At 48.7% G+C, this 19,944-nt stretch overlaps 2 protein-coding genes across 7 annotated transcripts in view; both read right to left on the bottom strand.

The window, feature by feature from the left end:
• Positions 1-19,944, bottom strand: part of LOC109925754 (ephrin type-B receptor 4-like) — a 190,249-nt gene that overhangs the window by 51,953 nt on the left and 118,352 nt on the right. The window lies entirely within an intron of this gene.
• zgc:153012 (uncharacterized protein LOC777626 homolog) overlaps positions 1-19,944 on the bottom strand; it is a 47,403-nt gene that overhangs the window by 23,791 nt on the left and 3,668 nt on the right. The gene's annotated exons all lie outside the window — the stretch shown is intronic.

Below are 19,944 nucleotides of genomic sequence, written 5' to 3'. Positions count from 1 at the left end.
GTTCTTTGTTTTTTGAACACAGCAGGCCAGGCAGCATCAGAAGAGCAGGAAAGCTGACGTTTCGGGTCGGAACCCAGCTTTCCTGCTCCTCTGATGCTGCCTGGCCTGCTGTGTTCCTCCAGCTCCACACTGTGTTATCTCTGACTCCAGCATCTGCAGTTCTTACTATCTCTAAATGATTGACTGTTGTTTCAAACTATTAAGTGCATCTCCCTGATTGGTCAGAACTACAGGAAGTTCCAGAAGACTGCCTGAAAGGTATAAAAACAGAGTTCACCTGCAGACCTCTCACTTGGAACCACCTGAGGCCTTTTGAGGAGACCAGCATGGCAAGAGGCAGAGAACAGCTGACCATCCCGGGGGGAAGGGTGGAGAGAAGAGAAGAAAGCAGCTTCGCAGACCCAGAGACAGAGCCACAGAGAGCGGGACTGTGTAAACTTACAAGAGACTCAGGAAGTATTTTAACTGTAATCAGCCAAATAGGATTAGGGACAGTAAAATTATTGTAATTTTGCTCCTAATAAAGAGGGAATGTTCTGCTTTGGTACCAGCTTGTGTTCGTATTGATTTGACTGCTTTAGTATTGTGGGACATCCGGGCAAATTCATTCATAACATTCTGGTCGGAGTCGTCTGCAACTTGTTTAAAGAGGAACTAGACAACAACATGATTCTAGACGGACAGCAACAGGGATTGACACTTAACTGCCCTCTGAAATGGCCCAGCTAGCCAGGCAGTCTGAGGGCAATTAAGGAGGAGCAACAGACAATATTGGCCACAACCAAATGATTTTTAAAAAACAAAATTTCCAAAAGCTAAGGCCTGGACAACTGAAGGGCTGGGTTGGAAGTAGAAGGCAGTGAACACTGGGATTGCAAAAGCAGTCAGTCATTGCTGGGGAAGTGGGTGCACAGAGATCGTAGGTTGCAATGTAGGAGGTAGTTAGACAAATAAGTACAGGGAAGGTGAATATAATCTAATCGATGGACAGTTGAGATAAGAACAGCAGTGCTGAGGGAGTGCCTGGTGTACACTAGGATCTGACACTCAGCCAGCTGGTGGAGGGTTGCTTTTCAGACTGGAGGCCAGTGGTGTGCCACAGGGATTGATGCTGGGTCTACTGCTTCTTGTCATTCATATAAATGGTTTGGATGCAAACAAAGGAGTTTGTAAGTTTGCAGATGACACCAAAATTAATGGGTGGACAGCGAAGAAGGTTACCTCAGAGTACAATGGGACCCTGATCAGATGGGCCAATGGGCTGCAGCATGGCAGATGGAGTTTAATTTAGATAAATGTGAGGGGCTGCATTTTGAAAAAGCAGATCAGGGCAGGACTTGTACACTTCACGGTAAGGTCCTGGGGAGTGATGCTGAGCAAAGAGACCTTGGAGTGCAAGTTCATAGTTCCCTGAAAGTGGCATTGCAGGTAGATGGGACAGTGGAGGCAGCATTTGGTTCACTCGCCTTTATTGGTCAGTGCATGGAGTATAGGAATTGGGAGGTCATGTTGCAGCTGTACAGGACATTGATTAGGCCACTTTGGAATGCTGCGTTCAGTCTGGTCTCACTGCTATGGGAGAGACGTTAAACTTGAAAGGGTTCAGAGAAGATTTATAGGAATGTTGCCAGGTTTGGAGGGTTTGAGCTGTAGGGAGAGGCTGAGTAGACTGGTGCTATATTCCCTGGAGCATCGGAGGCTGAGGGGTGACCTTATAGAGGTTTATAAAATCATGAGGGGCACCGATAGGGTGAGCAGTCAAGGTCTTTTCCCCAGGGTCGGGGAGTCCAAAACTAGAGGGCATAGGTTTAAGGTGAGAGTGGCAAGATTTAAACAGGACCTGAGGGATAAAAATTTTTAAGCAGAGGGTGGTATGTGTATGGAATGAGCTGCCAGAGGAAGTGGTGGAAGTTGGTACATTTAAAAGGCATCTGGATGGGTATATGAATAGGAAAGGTTTAGAGGGATATGGGCCAAATACTGGCAAATAGGACTAGATTAATTTAGGATATCAGGTCGGCATGGACAAGTTGGACCGAAGGGTCCGTTTCTGCGCTGTACAGCTCTGTGACTCTAAGTCTTCATAAGGTTTCAGGTGAAACGATCTCCAGGTGAAAATAAAACTGAAGGTAAAACATCCAACACTTTCTGCAAATGATATGGGTGGCAACAGCTTATCCTCTTTAGTTACAGACTGAAGGAGATTAACAGGCACACGGGCAGCTAGCAATAGGATGGTGAGCTGGCTCAGCACATTTAACTGCTCAGGCATAATCACAGCCAAGGCTTCAAAAGGAACAGACTTGCATTTATACAGCACTTCTGCCGACTCAGGGAGCACCAAAACTTCACGCAGGGGAAGGGTGGCTGTGATTGGAATGTGGCCAAATCACAAACAGCAACAAGCCGATAAACAACTCGAGGGTGATGGAAGCACAGCAATTAAGTTTGTTAAGGACAGAGAATGATTAGATTTCGCCTGCCTGATGCAAGTGTGGGGTATGGGGTCAGCTCAGGAAATGGTGGCAAGCTGGAGTATCAGCCATGAATGGCAGAGCAGGATCCAGGGGCCAAATGGCCTACTCCTGCTCCTGTGCTCTTAAAAGCCCAAGACAGAGTTGGGGGAGGGCCTCAAATTCAAGCCAGGCTGCTCAGAGGGGTCGTCAGAAAGCACTTTCGCACACAAAGGAGGAGCGAAAATCTGGAACACACCCCTATGTTGCCCTGTAAAAATTGTTGAGGTTCGGGGATGAGGGTGAGGCGTTAGTGGTGACAAGGAGACAACTGAAAACCTTTACTGGGCAAATGTACAATTTCAGAACACAGCTGGGCAGACACAGAGTAATAGAGCACGGAAACAGGCCCTTTGGTCCAACACGCCCACGTGGCTTATGGGAATGATCTAAGTGAATGGGATGCTGGAGAGCCTCTTCCTGCACTGGTCCTACTCTGAAATCCTTCCCTCATTACTATCTGCCCACAATACAATGGGAGCAGAGAAAGGCCTTGCAGAGGTTGTGTTGGGGGGAGGAACTCGAGCCAATAATAATCTCAACTGACCTCAGCGCTTAACGCAAGATTCATGAGAAACAAGAGGAGTGGGCCATTCAGCCCTTCAAGCCTATTCCTGATATCCCTCAATTAGGGCAGCACGGTGGCTCAGTGGTTAGCAATGCTGCCTCACAGCGCCACGGACCAAGGTTGGATTCCACCCTCCACTGTCTGTGTGGAGTTCGCACGTTCTCCCCGTGTCTGCGTGGGTTTCCTCCGGGTGCTCCAGTTTCCTCCCACGGTCCAAAGATGTGCAGGTTAGGGTGAACTGGCCATGCTAAATTGCCCAGAGTCCAGGGATATGCAGGCGAGGTGGGTTAGCCATGGGATATGCAGGGTTACAAGGATAGGGAGGTGGCGATGTGTCTGGGTGGGCTTGATGGGCCGAATGGCCTTTTCCACCTTGTAAGGATTCTATGATGTTATTAATTCCCCAAGAGGCCAAAGCAAATAAATTGGTACACCCCAGTCTTAGTAAGTATATTCAACAATTGACAGGCAACTGGGGCACATAACCCTGGACTTGTACAGTTAAACAGAGAGATAGTACAAGGCATTCAGACTGAGGACAGTCTACACACTCACAGTGACCATCTGATAATTAAGCAACTCGTTTCCCTCCTAATTATACATCTTCAATCAGCCCTTTGTACTCAATGAAGGACATTGTCTGGTTTAGTGAGGGGGACGCATTCTGACATTTTAGCTCATTAGAAGCAACTAAGAAAATATTTTTCACTGGCCAGTGACTAGAGGGCATCCATTTATGAAAACAATGGTTGGGAAAAGGAAAACAAAAAGATGTTGGGCGATTTTTAAAAACGAACTCAGAATGAGCAGTGTCTTCCAACCAGAAATTCTGGAGAGGGACCAGAATCCGGAAAAAACTTTTTAAAAGTTGAAAGGGAAATAAAAGGAATTTTTAAAATCTCAAAAAGACGTTTGAGCTATGGGGAGAGGTTGAATAGGCTGGGGCTACTTTCCTTGGAGCGTAGGAGGCTGAGGTGACCTTATAGAAGTTTGTAAAATCAGGAGGGGCATGGATAGGGTGAATGGCCATGTTCTTTTCCCCAGGGTATGGGAGTCCAAACCGAGAGGGCATAGGTTTAAGGTGAGAGGGCAAAGTCACACAGAGGATGGATCATGTATGGAATGAACTGCCAGAGGAAGTGGTGGAGGCTGGCACAATTACAGCATTTAAAAGGCATCTGGATGGGTATATGACTAGGAAAATGAATAGGAAAGATTCGGCAAAATATGGGCCAAACAGGACTAGATTAATTTAGGAGATCTGATTGGTATGGACAAATGGACCAAAGGGTCTGTTTCCGTGCTGTACAGCTCTACGATGTGATGGGCTTGGGGTGTAGGAGCACGGTGAAGGTAAATGATTTCACTGCTCTTCCAAAGGGCAGCCACGGGTTTGATGGGTTGAACAGCCTCCTCCCGTATTCACAGTTCAAGTTCCATTCCAGGATCTGAGCGTACAAATCCAGGCTGACACTCGAGCGCAGTACCAAGGAAGTGTCACACTGTTAAGGGCTTTCAGCTAAGGCATCAAGCCGAGGCCCCCTGGTAGTCTCCTTAAGAAAGATCCCACAGCCACTATTTCAAAGGAGACAGGGGAGCTTCTCACCCCCCAGGTCACTTCCCCATTCCAACCCCCTCCCCCCCTCCACCCCCGTGACCTGGGTCAATGCCTCAGTCAACAACACAAAAACAGCGTATCTGGCCACTGTCAGATCACTGGTTGTGGGAGCTTGCTGTCCACAAACTGACTGCCTCTGTTCCTGCCTGACCGCACTGGCACGTAGCAGGTGGGCTGAACGGCCTGCATCTCTGGGGCGGTTTTGGAGCTCGGGCACACGTCGAACAGAGCGTGGAGATGGCTGTTGGAGACGAACTCGTGAGCTAAGCGGAGCCTGTGAGGACACGTGTACCTCTACGGCACGGAGGTCAATAATGCTCACAGGATCATCACTGCACGTGCTACTGCCCTGCTGCATGACAATAAAACCAGAAGGAATTCACACTTTCACACAGTGAGCATCACGGAAAACACTGGCAAGAAACAGGCCATTCAGCCCAGCAGGTCCATACTAGCGTTCACTTTCTGCACAAGCCCCGTCCCATGTCAGCAGGTCGTGGTAAACTGTGGGAGTCACTGACATTACCGAATGAGTGCATTCCCTCGCCTTGACATCCTGCATAAGCCTCGAGCCAGCACTTGCTTTCGACGTAACGACACGACACCCCCAAGAAGATCGCTCTTGCCTGCGTGTGCACAGTCTGAGGTGAGGAGCCTTGACCTTTGCACTTTCGGAGCTGGGCGGCCCGGTTTCTGCAGGGGCTCAGATCGACGGCAGGAAGAGGAGGAGATATCCCGCGAGGCTACAAACTGGTTCGAGATTAGCAGACCAAATCATGGCACTGTGCCTGGTAAAGTGACATTCGTGGACTCAAAGCAGTTCACCTCCTGGCCACTCTGGTGCGCCTGTCTACTCCACTGATAACATGACAGCACTGTCAGCCAACTGATCCCCAACTACAAGCCCTGGGCCTTGGAAATCACACAGCCTGAACGTTTTCTTACAAAGCAGATTGCTCTGCGCAAACTTTACAGTGACTTCACTGCTGCAGCGTTAAGCCTGACCGTAGGGACACTAACTCCAAATCAAAGGCCATCACACTTGGGGGGAGATGCTCTGTGTCAGAGTAGGCTGTAAAAGATCCTCTGATTTTTCCCTGGTGCCTTGGTCAGCATTTAATATTTGACTGATGTCACTAAAAAAGATCATCTGCTCTTTTCTCTCTTTGCAGGCCATACTTAGTGGTGAGGGTGGTGGTGGTGGGAGTTGGGAGAGGGTGTTTGATGTCTGCTGTGTGTAAATTGGTTTCTGTTTCCAATGTCACATCAGTGGCCACATTTCAAGGGATACACTTTAGTGACTGCAAATGACCAAAGGCTGCGAAAGGTGCCATATAAATACAAGTCCTACTTTTGGCTGTTTGATGTGTTTGTCTGAAAGCATAGAGCCATACAGATCTACACAGAAGGCGGCCAGTCTGTGCGAGTCAAAAAAAAATTACCAAACACATACCTTGGAGATAGCAAGAACTGCCGATGCTGGAGTCAGAGATAACACAGTGTGGAGCTGGATGAACACAGCAGGCCAGGCAGTATCAGAGGAGCAGGAAAGCTGACGTTTTGGGTCGGGACCCTTCTTCAGAAATGGGAAGCGGGAAGGGGCTGGGAAATAAATAGAGAGAGGAAGACTGGGGCTGGGGAAGGTAGGTGGGATGGTGTTAGATGGATGCAGGTAGGCAATGGTGGGGATTGGTCAGTGGGATGGGTGGGGTGGATAGGTGGGAGAGAGGATGGACAGGTTGTGGCAGGTCAAGGAGGCGGGGGTGAGAGGGAGGGTTGGTCATGGGACAAGGCCGGGAGTGGGGAGATTTTAAAACTGGTGAATTCCACGTTTAGGCCATCGGGCTATAGGCTCCCAAGGCGGAATATGAGGTGCTGCTCCTCCAGTTTGCGGGTGGTGTCACTGTGGCACTGCAGGAGGCCCAGGACGGACATGTTACCCAGGGAGTGGGAGGGGGAGTTAAAATAGTTGGCGACCGGAAGGTGTTGTATTTTGTCGCGTAGAGAGCGCAGATGCTCTACAAAATGGTCTCCGAGTCTACACTTGTTCTCACCGATGTAGAGGAGGCCGCATCGGGAACAGTGGATACAGCAGACCAAGTTGATGGATGCGCAGGTGAATCTCTGTCTAATGTGGAAGGCTTGTTTTGTGCCTTGGATGGAGGTGTGGGGGGAGGTGTAGGGGCAGGTGCAGCACCTCCTGCGGTTGCAGGGAAAGGTGCCGGGGTTTCTTTATTCATTCATGGGATGAAGGCGTTGCTGGCTAGGCAGCATTTATTGCCCATCCCTAATTGCCCAGAGGGCATTTGAGAGTCAACCACATTGCTGTGAGTCTGGAGTCACATGTAGGCCAGACCAGGTAAGGATGGCAGTTTCCTTCCCTGAAGGACAAGAGTGGAGAGTGTGGAGCTGATGAGGGAGTCGTAAAGAGAGTAGTCCTTACGAAAGGCAGATGGGGAGGGAAATATCTCTTTGGTTGTGGGCTCGGATTGTAGGTGGCGGAGAATGATAAACTTATGCAGAGACTGGTGGGGTGATATGTGAGGACAAGGCTTTGGCATTGCAAGTGCACATCTAAATATTTCTTCAATGTTATGAGGGTTTCTGCCTGTACCACCCTTACAGGCCGAGAGTTCCAGATTGCCCACCACTCTCTGGATGAAAAGCACTTTCTGCACATCTCCTCCCATCCATCGCCCTGGGTAGTGCTGACCCAGATGCCCAGCCTTTGTAACTGAACGCAGCACGAGGCCTGTGATATTCGTGTAAACAAGAGCTCCCGAGTGCACGAGATATAGGAATGCCACCTACAGGGTTTCTGCTCCTCTAGACACAAGCAGTTTCCAAACTCTCAGTCTCAGAGGGGAACACTCCTCTGCCCCAACCCCTCCTCGCTATCTCCTACACAGAGACTCCCCCATACCCTCTGGGGATACACCCTGGGGAAAAGTTCTGCCAGCAGGAACACTAAGTTTAACTGCACACACCTCTGCTTCTCAGTCAATCAATCCTTCTCTCTCTCTCGCACAGAAAGACACACACACGCACAGACACACACACTCCCTTCAGGAATGGAGCACTGGTTTCTGGGATTTCGAGCGAGGAAATGAAAACAGTGAAGTGTGCGCGGTTGGCTCCCCTGGCCCTTCGATCCAGCTGCCCTGAAGGTGGAGACCGCACTTTCAGCTTTAACTAGGGAGCTGTGAAAACCAGGAAGGTGCTGACTGTGATCAGTGAGGGGCACTGACTTTGTTACACAGACAGGGTGTTGGGGAGCGGAAGGAGGAGGGTAAACTGAAACCAACCAGGATTCCATCTCCAAACACCGCTGGAGGTCTGCCAGAATGCAGAAAAGGCAGTTTTAGGCACACCTACAGTGCCTCCAGCCCCACCAAACCCAATCGAACAGCTCACTAACAGGGGGCTCATGCAACGGTGACCGTGTGCACCTGGCACTGGAAGGCACCATGAGGAATCTGGCAGGAAGAGTTGAAAATAATTCTTCTTTCAGGATGTGGCAGTCACTGGCAGGTACCAGTCACTGTTGCCTGTCCCTAACTTGCCCCTGGCGTATTTACCCACTTAAGGGTCAACCACATGGCTGTGGATTTGGAGTCACATGTAGGCCAGACTGGGCAAGGATGGAAGATTTCCTTTCCGAGGGACGTTAGTAAACCAAATGTATTTTATCTTTTCTAAAATAAAAATCGCTAATTTCACAATCACCATGACGGAAGGCTAATTTCGATTCCAGATTTATCGTGATTGAATTTAAATTGCATTAGCTGCTGTTGTCCTCAGAGCATGAACCTGAGCCTCTGGATTACTAGCCCAGTGTCAGCAACAGTACATCACCATCCTGTCCACTGATGCCAGAACAAAGACAGCTCTTTCCCAGGAAGTCTCCTCCGCAGCTGGCCCAATTCTCTTGGTTTCAATCATCCTGGGAGAAGATCCCATGTGACCCTTCCACCATCCCACCACCGTCATGTCTCCCCTCCCCACAACCACTTCAGCCCATTCCCACATCTGTCACAGGGAAAATGTTGGAAGCTATTATCAAAGTTATAACAGAGCATTTGGATAAATTCAAGGTAATCAGCCAGAGCCAACATGGTTCTGCCAAAGGAAAATCATGTTCAACTCATTTCCTGGAGTACTTTGAAGAGGTTGTGCTGTAGATAAAGAGGAACAAGTGGCTTTACACAGTCACACATCATGGAAGCAGACCTTTTGGTTCAACCAGTCCACAATCCCAAACTAAACTAGTCCCACTTGCCTGCACTTGGCCCGTATCCCTCCAAACATTTCTTATTCATGTACTTATCTAAATGTCTTTAAGAAGTTGTAACTGCACCTGCATCCACCACTTCCTCTGGAAATTCATTTCACACAAGAATCACACACTGTGTAAAAAACGTTGCCTTGGATGCCGGTTTTAAATCTTTCTCCTCTCACCTTAAAAATATGCTCCCTTGTCATAAAATCACCCACTCTGGGGAAAAGACACTCACCATTCACTTTATCTATATCCTTCATAATTTTACAAACCTCTATAAAGTTACCCCTCAGCCTCCTACGCTCCAATGAAAAAAGTCCCAGCCTCTCCTTATAACTCAAACCATCCATTTCCAGCAACATCCTGATAAATCTTTTCTGAACCCTCTGCAGCTTAATAATATCCTTCCTATAACAGGGTGACCAGAATTAGACACAGTATTCCAGAAGAGGCCTCACCAACCGCATTTAGATTTCCAGAAGGCGTTTGATAAGGTGCTACAAAGATTATTACAGAAAATGAAAGCCTATGTTGAAGGGGTAACATATAGCCATAGAGGATTGGTTGACTAACAACAGCAGAGAGTTGGAATAAGCGAGTCTCCTACAGGCTGGTAGGATGTCACAAGTGTACGGGCTCAGTGTTGGGGCTGTAATTCTTTGGAACTGATATCAATGATTTGGATGAAAGAATTGAAGGGACAGCTGCCGATGACACAAAGATAGGTAGGAGACAGTGAGTTGTGAAGAGGACACAAAGAACATACAAAGTGATAGGTCAAGTGATGAGGAAAAATCAGCCAAATGGAGTACAATAACAAAGTGTGAACTTGCCCATTTTGTGAGAAGGAACAAGGCAGCAGCATATTACCTAAATAGTGAGATAACCGTGAAGCCACCCGATGAAGGGGCAACGCTCCGAAAGCTTATGATTTCAAATAAACCTGTTGGACTATAACCTGGTGTTGAGAGACTTCGGGCTTTGTCCACCCTAGTCTAATACTGGCACCTCCACACATGGCTAAATAGCAAGAGGCTGCAGAGCTTTGAGATACAGACAGATTTGAGTCTCCTACTGCATGCATCATAGAATAGACTCCTTACAGAGTGGAAGCAAGACATTTGGCCCATTAAATCTCACACCAACCTTCTGAACAGCATCCCACCGAGAACCAACCCTCTATCCCGTAACCCTAAAGTTCCTAACCCACCCAGCCTGCACATCCCTGGACACTATGGGGCAAATGAGCACGGCCAATCTGCCCTAACCTGCACATCTTTGGACCATGGGAGGAAACCGGAGCCCCTGGCTGAAACCCACGTAGTCACGGGGAGAATCTGCAAACTCCACACAGTCACCCAAATCAAACCCAGGTCCCTGGCACTGTGAGGCAGCAGGTGGTAACCACCAAGTCACTGTGCCGCCCCAAGAATTGTGGAAGGTTAGTTAGCAGGTGGTGCAAGTAATTAGGAAAGCTCATAGAATGTCATGTTTTTTTTGTGAGGGGAATTGAATGCACAAGGAGCAAGGTTATCCTCCAGTTATACACAGCATTGGTGAGACCACAGTACTGGAAACATTACTGGTCACTGTACCAATAGAAGGTCGTTAATGCATTGGAAACAGGACAGAGAGGGATTACTAGACTAATACCCGGAATGAGCAGATTGCCTTTTGAGGAAAGGCCATACAGGCTAGGCCCTGTATCCGCTGAAGTTTAGGAGAGTCAGAGGTGACTTAATTGAAACATAGAAGATCCTGAGGGGACTTGGAGTGTTGAAAGGACGTTTCCTCACGTGGGAGAATCCAGAACCAGGGGTCACGGTTTAAAAATAAGAGGGTGGCTATTTAAGGCAGAGATGAGGAAACATTTCTTTATCTCTCAGAGGGTTGAGTGTCTTTGGAACTCCCTTTGGAAAGGCAGTGGATGCAGAACCTTTCACTATGTTTAAGGCAGAGGTTCTTGATTACCAAGGGGATGAGAGAATATTGGGAAGGCGGAGTTGAGGTGAAAATCAGAACAATCTTATTGAATGGCAGAGCTGGTCTGAAAGGCGGAGTGGCCTACGCTTGTTTCCAAATGCCACCCTGCCAAAACGGAGAGGGACAAACCAAGAAAGGCTTAAACGCAGGTGGTGGGGGGAGATTCACCAGAGATTACTGACGGTTCTGCCACAACCGCAGGAGAAAATGAGCGGAGCAGAGCTCTGATGGGAGCTCCCCACCTTCACCCGGAGAGAAAGTGAATGCCCAGGCAGCCAATGGCAGGAAACGATCGGAATGAAAAACAAGCTGTAGAGGAGAGGTTTTAGCTAGCTAACCCTCTGCAGCAAGGTTGATGTGCCTGAGGCTCTGCTTCTAACTTGGAACACGATGACCTCATGATCACAAGACTGGTAAAGTACACAAAATGCTGGCAAGCTCGGGGAGTGGTACAGGTCCCAGGGCGGTGTACAACCTTCCTTGCCGGTCTCAGTGCCTGGCAAAGACAGGCACTTATCTCCCAAAAGCATGGCGTCTCCCGCTTTCTGCCACGTGTCACTCCACCACACCAACAACGCCCCTGCCCCTCGCACCAAGGCAGCGCTGAGAGGATCAACATCTCTGCCTCACTGGACTTGCCATCACTTGGCAGATTCATTCGAGCCACTGAAGAGGGGTTTAGCCAGTGACATGCAGGGGTCACAGAGCCAAAAATTGCCCAGCAAGCCGGTGGATGCCAGACTTGCTGGATGGCCTATGTCTGTACTGTCATGATCCTGGAAGAATTCAGGAGAACACCACAGAGAGTTGTGAGAATGTGGGGGAGGGGTCTTGTTTCCACAAGGGAGTGGATCAGGGGAACAGCATCGTTACAGTCCTGGGGAGGCTGGAACAGAAGGGAATGGACAGAGTAATGGACATTTGAACCTAAACACAGACATGGAGCTGAATGGTCTGTGCCGGTGCTGGGAATAACAACTGAATTCTATGTGAGATGGATAGGCGCGAGAGTGGTGCACAGCTTGCATAAATGGAGAACACGGATGGGCTCTTTCTTTGAATCACAAGATTCAATAGCACACGAGGCTGGCCATTCGGCCCACTGGGGCCACAGCAGTTCTGTGGAGCAATGTGCCAAACCCCTTCCCTGCCTAGCCTAGCAAATGTAGAGGGATCTGGCTCTCCCATTACGTGAAAGTTAGTACGCAGATGCAGGAAGTTATTAGCAGTGCAAACCATTTGTATGATAAGAGGGACATAGTACAACAGTACAGAAGTCTTGCCACAGCCGTACAAGCACATTGGGGAGGTCATTATTGCAATAGTGTGTACGGTTTTGGTCCCCTTTCTTATGTTTGGGGGTGGGGGGGGTGGGTGCGTGCGGGGGGATATAACTGTATTGGCAGCAGTTCAGAGAAGATACACTCGACTGATCCCCAGGATGAAGGGGCTCTCTTTTGAGGAACAGGCTGACAGGGATGGGTATAAATGCTGTTACAGCCAATGATGCCCATATCCAACAAATGAATTAAGAAAAAGTTTTGCTTTGGATGCAATTTCAACAGTTACTCTGCACCAAACACTTTGGAACACGTGAGCACAGATCAGTGGGAATCAAAACCTCCGATGCCATGCCAGCTGAAACGGGACAGGCTCGGTGAGAAAAGTCACCGTTAACTAGCCCACTGTGATACGGATAGCCAGGAACCAGGAGATGGGGTGGATCAGGGGTTAAAGAGTGGTAACGTCACTGGACTAGGAAGTCAGAGAACCAAACAATGCCCTGGGGGCATGGGTTTAAAAGCCCAAGTCAGAGTCATACAACATGGAAACAGGCCCTTCGGTCCAACCAGTTCATGCCAACCGTGTTCCTAAACTAAACTAGTCCCACCTGCCCACGCTTGGCCCATTTCCAAAGGAAGAATTTGAATTCATCATGAAAAATCTCAAATCGAAACCTAGTCTCAGTAACAGTGTCTGTCACTGACTGTTGTAAAAACCCATCTGGTTCACTGAGGCTCCTTCAGGGAAGGTAATCTGCCGTCCTTACCTGGTCTGCTCTACACATACCTACAAGTATAGGTTGGCTCAACTGTCCTCTGAAACATCTTTAGCAAGCCACTGAATTCAAGGGGCAGTTAGGGATGGGCAACAAATGCTGGCCTCGCTTAGCTATCATGCCCCCTAACCCTGACACAGTTCTTCCTCCTCAAGCTCTTTCCGGGTTCTCCGATGTGCTGCTGGCCTTGGGACACGTCTGCAGGAGATGAAGTCTAAACCTTCACAAACACCCTTGGGTTAGGTCACACCTAGTCAGCTGCTGAATTCTGGGCTCCTTATTTCAAAGCATAGAGAGGCACTGGAGGAGTTGAGAATGCAGAAAAGATTTACTAGGATTCTACCTGGACTGGAAGGTTTGAGTTATGAGAACAAGTCGGATAGGCTGAAGGGTGACCTTATGGAGGCCTATAAAATCACAAGGGGCATACGTACGGTAAATCGCGTACGGCTTTACCCCATGGCAGGGAGTCCAAAACTAAACAGCATAGGTTTAAGGTGAGAGGGAAGATATACAAAAGGGTCCAGAGGGACAGTCTTTTTTTCACACAGAACAGACTGCCAGAGGTAGTGGTGAAAGCGAGTACAATTTTGTCATTTAAGAAACATTTGGACAGATATGTGGATGGGATAGATATGGAGGGGTATGGACTAAACACAGGCAAATGGGACTAGATTAATTGTGAAAACATGGGTGGCATGGGCAAGTTGGGCCGAAGGCTCCATTTCCATGCTGCAGACCTCTATGACTCTATAACTCTATACCAGTAAAGCATAGTCACAGGGAGTGTACCGATATGGTACACAGCAACAGGATAATCTGAATCCTTGAGACACAATGAGGCCGAGAGGTGGCCTGCTATAGATTTTTTTTTATACTGTTAAAGGATAACACAGTTGTAAAAACAAAAGTTCCCACATGTTGGGAGATGAAAACGGGGGCGACCAACATGTGATAGTCACTAATAAATCCCACTGGGAATTCCAGGAGAACTGTTTTCGCTCGGAGTGGGGAGAATGTGGGACTCACTCCTATGGGAGCGATTGAAGGGAAACAGCATTGCTACATTGAAAGGGGCTGTTGGATAAACGCATGAGGGAGAAACCAACTGCTGACGCAGTGGGATCAACAGAGGTGGGAATGTCTGCATTTGCAGCATAAACACCAGCATACAGCAGATGGGCTGAATGGTCTGCTTCAGTGCAGCAAATCTGACTTAAATCCACACAAAAAGAACAGAGACGAATCTTACTTAGAAAATGAGATTGGTCCAGTTGTAACTGTCACCACAAGGCAGAATTTGCAGTTTTTCCGAAAGCCATCGTCTTTTGCTCATTTCCCTGACCTCTGTCAACTTTTTTTGTTATTCGCAAGATGAGGCCAGTATTTACAGCCCATCCTTGACAGTTAACCACATTGCTGTGGATCGAGAGTCACGTGGAAACCAGACCAGGTAAGGATGGCTGTTTCCTTCCCTAAAGGACACGAGTGAACCAGATGGGATTTTCTAACAATTGACAATGGATTCCTGGTCATCAGTAGACTCTTAATTCTAGATTATTATTGAATTCAAATTCCACTGTCTGCAATGACAGGATTCAATACTGGGTCCCCAGAACGTTAGCTGGAAATCAAGCGATAACAATGCTAGGTCATCACCACTACCACACCCCTCTCTCCTCTCAGACCCTCTTCAAGACTCAGTTCATGGACACCTGGCTTTAGCTCAGCTCCTCGCTGTACCTCACGTAACTTGGAAGGGATTGGGCTTTCTTTAGTTTAAAAGTTAAAGGCACTTTAATGTGAGCCATTGTTGTTAGTGTGTAGGAGGCAGCTCCCTTCAGAGAAAAAGGGAGCTGGTGCACATGACCAATGTTTTAAAATACAAAAGGGATCAGCTGAGTGCAATAAATCACTGTTAAAAGCACTACATGCTACATAGTCACGCATGGTCCTGAACTCTGCCAACCCACCCATAACAGTGGAACTCCAGGCCCCAGGTCGCTGACACAGAATACACCATGAGGTTACAATCAGAAATCAGTAACCTGCATTTGTTTAACATCATTAAAATAGTAAACATCCCTAAGAGCTTAAGCACTTTCTGACAGAGTCAATGATGAATGGATGTTCTGGTGGCTCAGTGGTTAGCACTGCTGCCTTACAGCACCAGGGACCCAGGTTCGATTCCAGCCCTGGGTGTGTGGAGTTTGTACATTCTCCCCGCGTCTGCATCGGGTGCTCCGGTTTCCACCCACAGTCTAAAGGTGTGCAGGTTAGGGTGGACTGGCCGTGCTAAATTGTCCATGGTGTCCAAGGATGTGCAGGCTAGGTGGGTTAGCCACAGGAAATGCAGGGCTAAAGGAATAGTGTGAGGGGGTTGAGTCTGGGTGGGATGCTCTTTGGAAAGTCAGTGTGGACTTGCTGAATGGCCTCATTCCGCACTGTTTGGATTCAATGATTCTAAGTTGGGAGAAGCCAGAACTAATGGATTCAGTTTCAGAATAAAGGCTCCAGTTTAAGATGGAGAAAAGGAGAAAGTTCTCCCTGTGGACTGTGAACTTGTGGGAAAACTCTTTCCCCAGAGGGTGAGGGAGGCAGGAGTCAGTGAGTATCTTTAAAACGGCGGTAGATAGATTCTTCACCAACAAGGAAGCTGAAGGACATTGGCATTAGACATGCAAGAGGAGGCTAAACGGCAATCAGGTCAGCCATATCTTACTGAATGGGAGAACAGGCTCGAGGGGCCCAATGGCCTATTCATAGTCTTACTTCTTACATCTGAAGATACAAATTAAGAGGTAACGGCCATTCAGCCCCTCAAGCCTGTTCATCATTTCCAACAGCCTCTGGTAATGTTTCACCATATTATAGTCATAGCCATAGTGACATACGACATGGAAACAGATCCTTTAGTTCAACCAGTCCACGCCAACCATAATGCCAAACTAAACTAGTCCCACCTGCCTGCGCTTCAACCATTTCCCTCCAAACCTTTCCTAATCATGTTCTTATCTAAATGTCTTTTAAACGATGTAACTGTACCACTGTTCACCACTTCCTCGAGAAGTTCATTCTACACACGAATCACTGAGAAAAAGTTGCCCCTCATGTCTTTTTTACATCTTTCTCCTCTTACCTTAAAAATGTGTCCCCTGGTCTTGAAATCCCCCACCCTAAGGAAAAGACACCTGCTATTCACCTTATCTAACCCCCTCATGACTTTATAAACTTGTATAAAGTCACCCCTTAACCTCCTATGCTCCAGTGAAAAAAGTCCCAGCCTCTCCTTATAACTCAATCCATCCATTCCCAGGAACATCCTGGTAAATCTTTTCTGAAGCCTCTCCAGCTCAATAATATCCTTCTTATAACAGTGTGACCAGAACTGGACACAGTACTCTACAAGAGGCCTCACCAACATCCTGTACAACCTCAACATGACGTCCCAACTCTTATACTCAAAGGTCTGAGCAATGAAGGCAAGCGTGCTAAACACCTTCTTAACCACCCTGTCTACCTGTGACACAAATTTCAAAGAACTGAATGTCAAGAAACTACATTTGTAGCCTTGAAAAAGATTCAAAGGCTACTCTTGCATCATGTTTTCAGGAAGAGAGTTCCAAAGACTCTTAACCAGAGAACAAATTTCTCCTTCTCTGTCAATGGAAGGCCCCTTATTTTTAAACAGCGAGCGAACGCCAGTTCTAAACTCTCTGACAAATGGGAACATCCTTTGCATACCCACCCAGTAAAGACACTTCAGATCTTTTACACTGAAATGAAATCACCTGACTCCCTGACATCTCCAGTGGGTACAAGCCAATAGTCTGCCCAGCCTTTCTTCAGAAAGCAACACACCCTTTCAAGGAATTGGGACTGATAAACAAAATTTGACACCGAGAGACAAAAGGAGATAGTAGGTCAGATGACCAGAAGCTTGGTCATAGGGTGGTTTAAAGCAGCTTTTAAAAGGAGGAAATGGAGGGAAGACGAGGGGGGAGCAGGACTGGGAGAGGCAAGGAGGAAGAAACTGGGGATGGGGACAGAGAGAGATGGAGGGATTGCGGGAGGGACTTTCAGAGCTTGTGGCTCAGAGAGCTGAAGTCATGGCTGCCAATGGTGGAGTGATTAAAATTGCAAGCGTTTAGAAGCCAGAATAAAGGGAGTGTGAACATCTTGGAGGATTTAGGTTCAAGGAAATTAGAGAGAGTGAGAGCACTCTAATGGATGGACCTGAATAGGAAGGTGAGAATGTAAGCATCACGATGAGGCTGTAGCTGAGAAGTCAGCGAGCACCATGGGGTAGTGGGCACAGGGAGCAGAGTGCCAGAACAGCATATTAAGGTGTGCTCCTTACAAACAGTGAGCGGTGTGTGACGTGGGAATTCCAGGAGCCTGCCCCTGGATATTAAAGGCAGTGCCATCAGTGGCCTGGCAAAGGTAGGTGGGGATGCGTAGGGGGCCAGAGCGGCAATGCTACACTCAAGGATACATGGTTACCTTCTGGCTAACAGGCACCAAAAGGGGGTGTTTATTGATTGGTTGACTCTCTTCGGGTGAGCATGACAATACGTCCCTAATTGGGCTGGAGTCTGCTGGAGCAGAGGTTAATGGCTACGGCAGCTCCGAGGCTCATTCACAACGAAGTAACGGCTGAAATGGAGTCACTGTTTAAAAAAATGTATGGAGATGGGCAGCTCAAGACCAGTTAGTTTCCTACGTACCCAGGGCCTGCAATTCACAAGTCCCTTGTCAGCTTTAATGCTGGTCAAGAGTGGCACAGTGACAAATGCTGGTGGTACAAGTGGGGATGGGTTGGAGGTGTTAGTCTCCTTGGAACAGAGGTGGTTTGGGGAGGTTTCAGCAAGGTGTACAAGATGATGGTGAGTTTAGATAAGGCAGATAGGAAAAGCTGCTCCCAAATGATGGTACAAAGAGGTGAGGGCATAGGTTAAAGACCTTGAGCAAAAAATACCAGTGAAGAGGAACAACGGGCAGAACATTTAAACCTTGCGGAGACAATTCATCGTTTCAGAAGGAAATCAGACCGGCATTTGAGGGAAATAAACCTGTAGGGTTCCAGGGATGGAGTGGGGGAAATGGGACTGACTGGATTCCTCCACAGAAGGGCTAGCATGGATTCAATGGGCCAAACAGCCCCCTTGCTACACCAGAATTACTACACGAGCTTTTCCTTTGCCTGACAATTCCTCCTCACAATCTGACACATAGCAGTAGGACAGTATCACTGTGTAAGTTCAGAGAAGAAAGTAGAGTGACCCAAAGCTTACTGGTAAAACCCTTATTGACAGCTTCTTTGTACCAGCCAAAAACCAGGGCAGGGGCTGAAACACAACCCGAAAACAGTTCCTGACTGTCGAGGTGCTGTCACAGCAGGTCCCAGGGAGATCCAGGCTGTACCTTGCTGGGTTCTGACAAACCGACTGTTTCCCATCAGCTAGGCCAGTCCAGTGAGGGGGCAGCCCAGACTCCAGAGCAACCAGACAAACGGAACAATGCAAACCATCGGAGAGTTAAACCCTGCTGGTAACTCTGTTAGAACGCACAGGCTACTGGCAGAATCAGAGAGCCTGGGCCCCCCCAATCCTCACTATCTGCCGATACACTCCCCCTCACTGTTTTCCCAACCCACACCTCCCCCCTCAATCCTGCCCCCACCACCACCACCCGAGAGGCAAGACAACAAACTGCCTGAACTGTCTGTCAAAATCCACCATACCACAGTACTCCAGATCTCTGCGCCACCCTCCAGCGCTGTGACCCTCCAAGATCTCTGCGCCCCTCCTGCCCAGTTTCTTTTCTAAGGTTTTACAGTAGATTTCTTTTCTAAATCGCTCCACCATTGGCAGCTGTGCCCTCAGCTGCCAGAGCTGCGGGCTCTGGATTTTCTCTCTCAGGCCTCTCCTGCCTGTCTGGCCTCCTTGAAACCCACCCTTTCCTCCCAAGCAAGCTCTGGGTCACCTGCCCCTGGAAGTGATGTTTGATGATACCTGTTCCCCTGAATCATGTCTAGGCAGCGCTGCGTAAATTCAAGCTGTTGCTGGAAAATGGCAGCTCCCAGAGTTCTGCAGGGCCACAGTCCATGCGTCACCCAACACTACGTGATGTCTGTGCAAAGCCAAACACACAGCAAGCTGCTTGGTCACGAGCTGTCCCACTATCTTGTATACATACAGTAAAGAATGGAGAGCATGCCCTTGTGCAGAAACCAGACACAGCAAGATAGCACCAGCTTGACAGAACCATGGGCTGCTCCAGAGTTATCATTCGGTGCCAGATTTAGTGTCGCTGCAGCACCCCTCCCTGCCCCTTGAAAACTGTACGAAGGCAGCAGCCTTGGCTCATTGCTCACTCTTGCACATTGAACTCAAAGGTCACTGGTTCAGTTCCCGCTCTGGAAACCAAGCCAAAAGCACTGGTGCTGATTTGGGGTGGGCCTTCCCATTCAACCAACTGAAACAGATCACCCCACCCCATTCACTTAGTGCCTTGCAGCTCGTGGAATCTTGAATCTTGTTGCAACAGCACCATACACTACTGACGCCCGAATCGGAATTAGCGCTGCCGTGGCGCCAACAAATTAACTCCCACCCCTCTGCACTATACACCCCCACCCACAACATACCCAGCCCCACGCCCCCCGACACCCCCACCCACGACATACCCAGCCCCACGCCCCCCGACACCCCCACCCACGACATACCCAGCCCCACGCCCCCCGACACCCCCACCCACGACATACCCAGCCCCACGCCCCCCGACACCCCCACCCACGACATACCCAGCCCCACGCCCCCCGACACCCCCACCCACGACATACCCAGCCCCACGCCCCCCGACACCCCCACCCACGACATACCCAGCCCCACGCCCCCCGACACCCCCACCCACGACATACCC

The sequence above is a fragment of the Rhincodon typus genome, chromosome 45 (genome assembly GCF_021869965.1).
Source record: "Rhincodon typus isolate 14 chromosome 45, sRhiTyp1.1, whole genome shotgun sequence".
NCBI classification, from domain to species: domain Eukaryota; kingdom Metazoa; phylum Chordata; class Chondrichthyes; order Orectolobiformes; family Rhincodontidae; genus Rhincodon; species Rhincodon typus.
The sequence above is the reverse complement of the archived record's forward strand: the minus strand, read 5'-3'. Positions and strand labels throughout refer to the sequence as shown.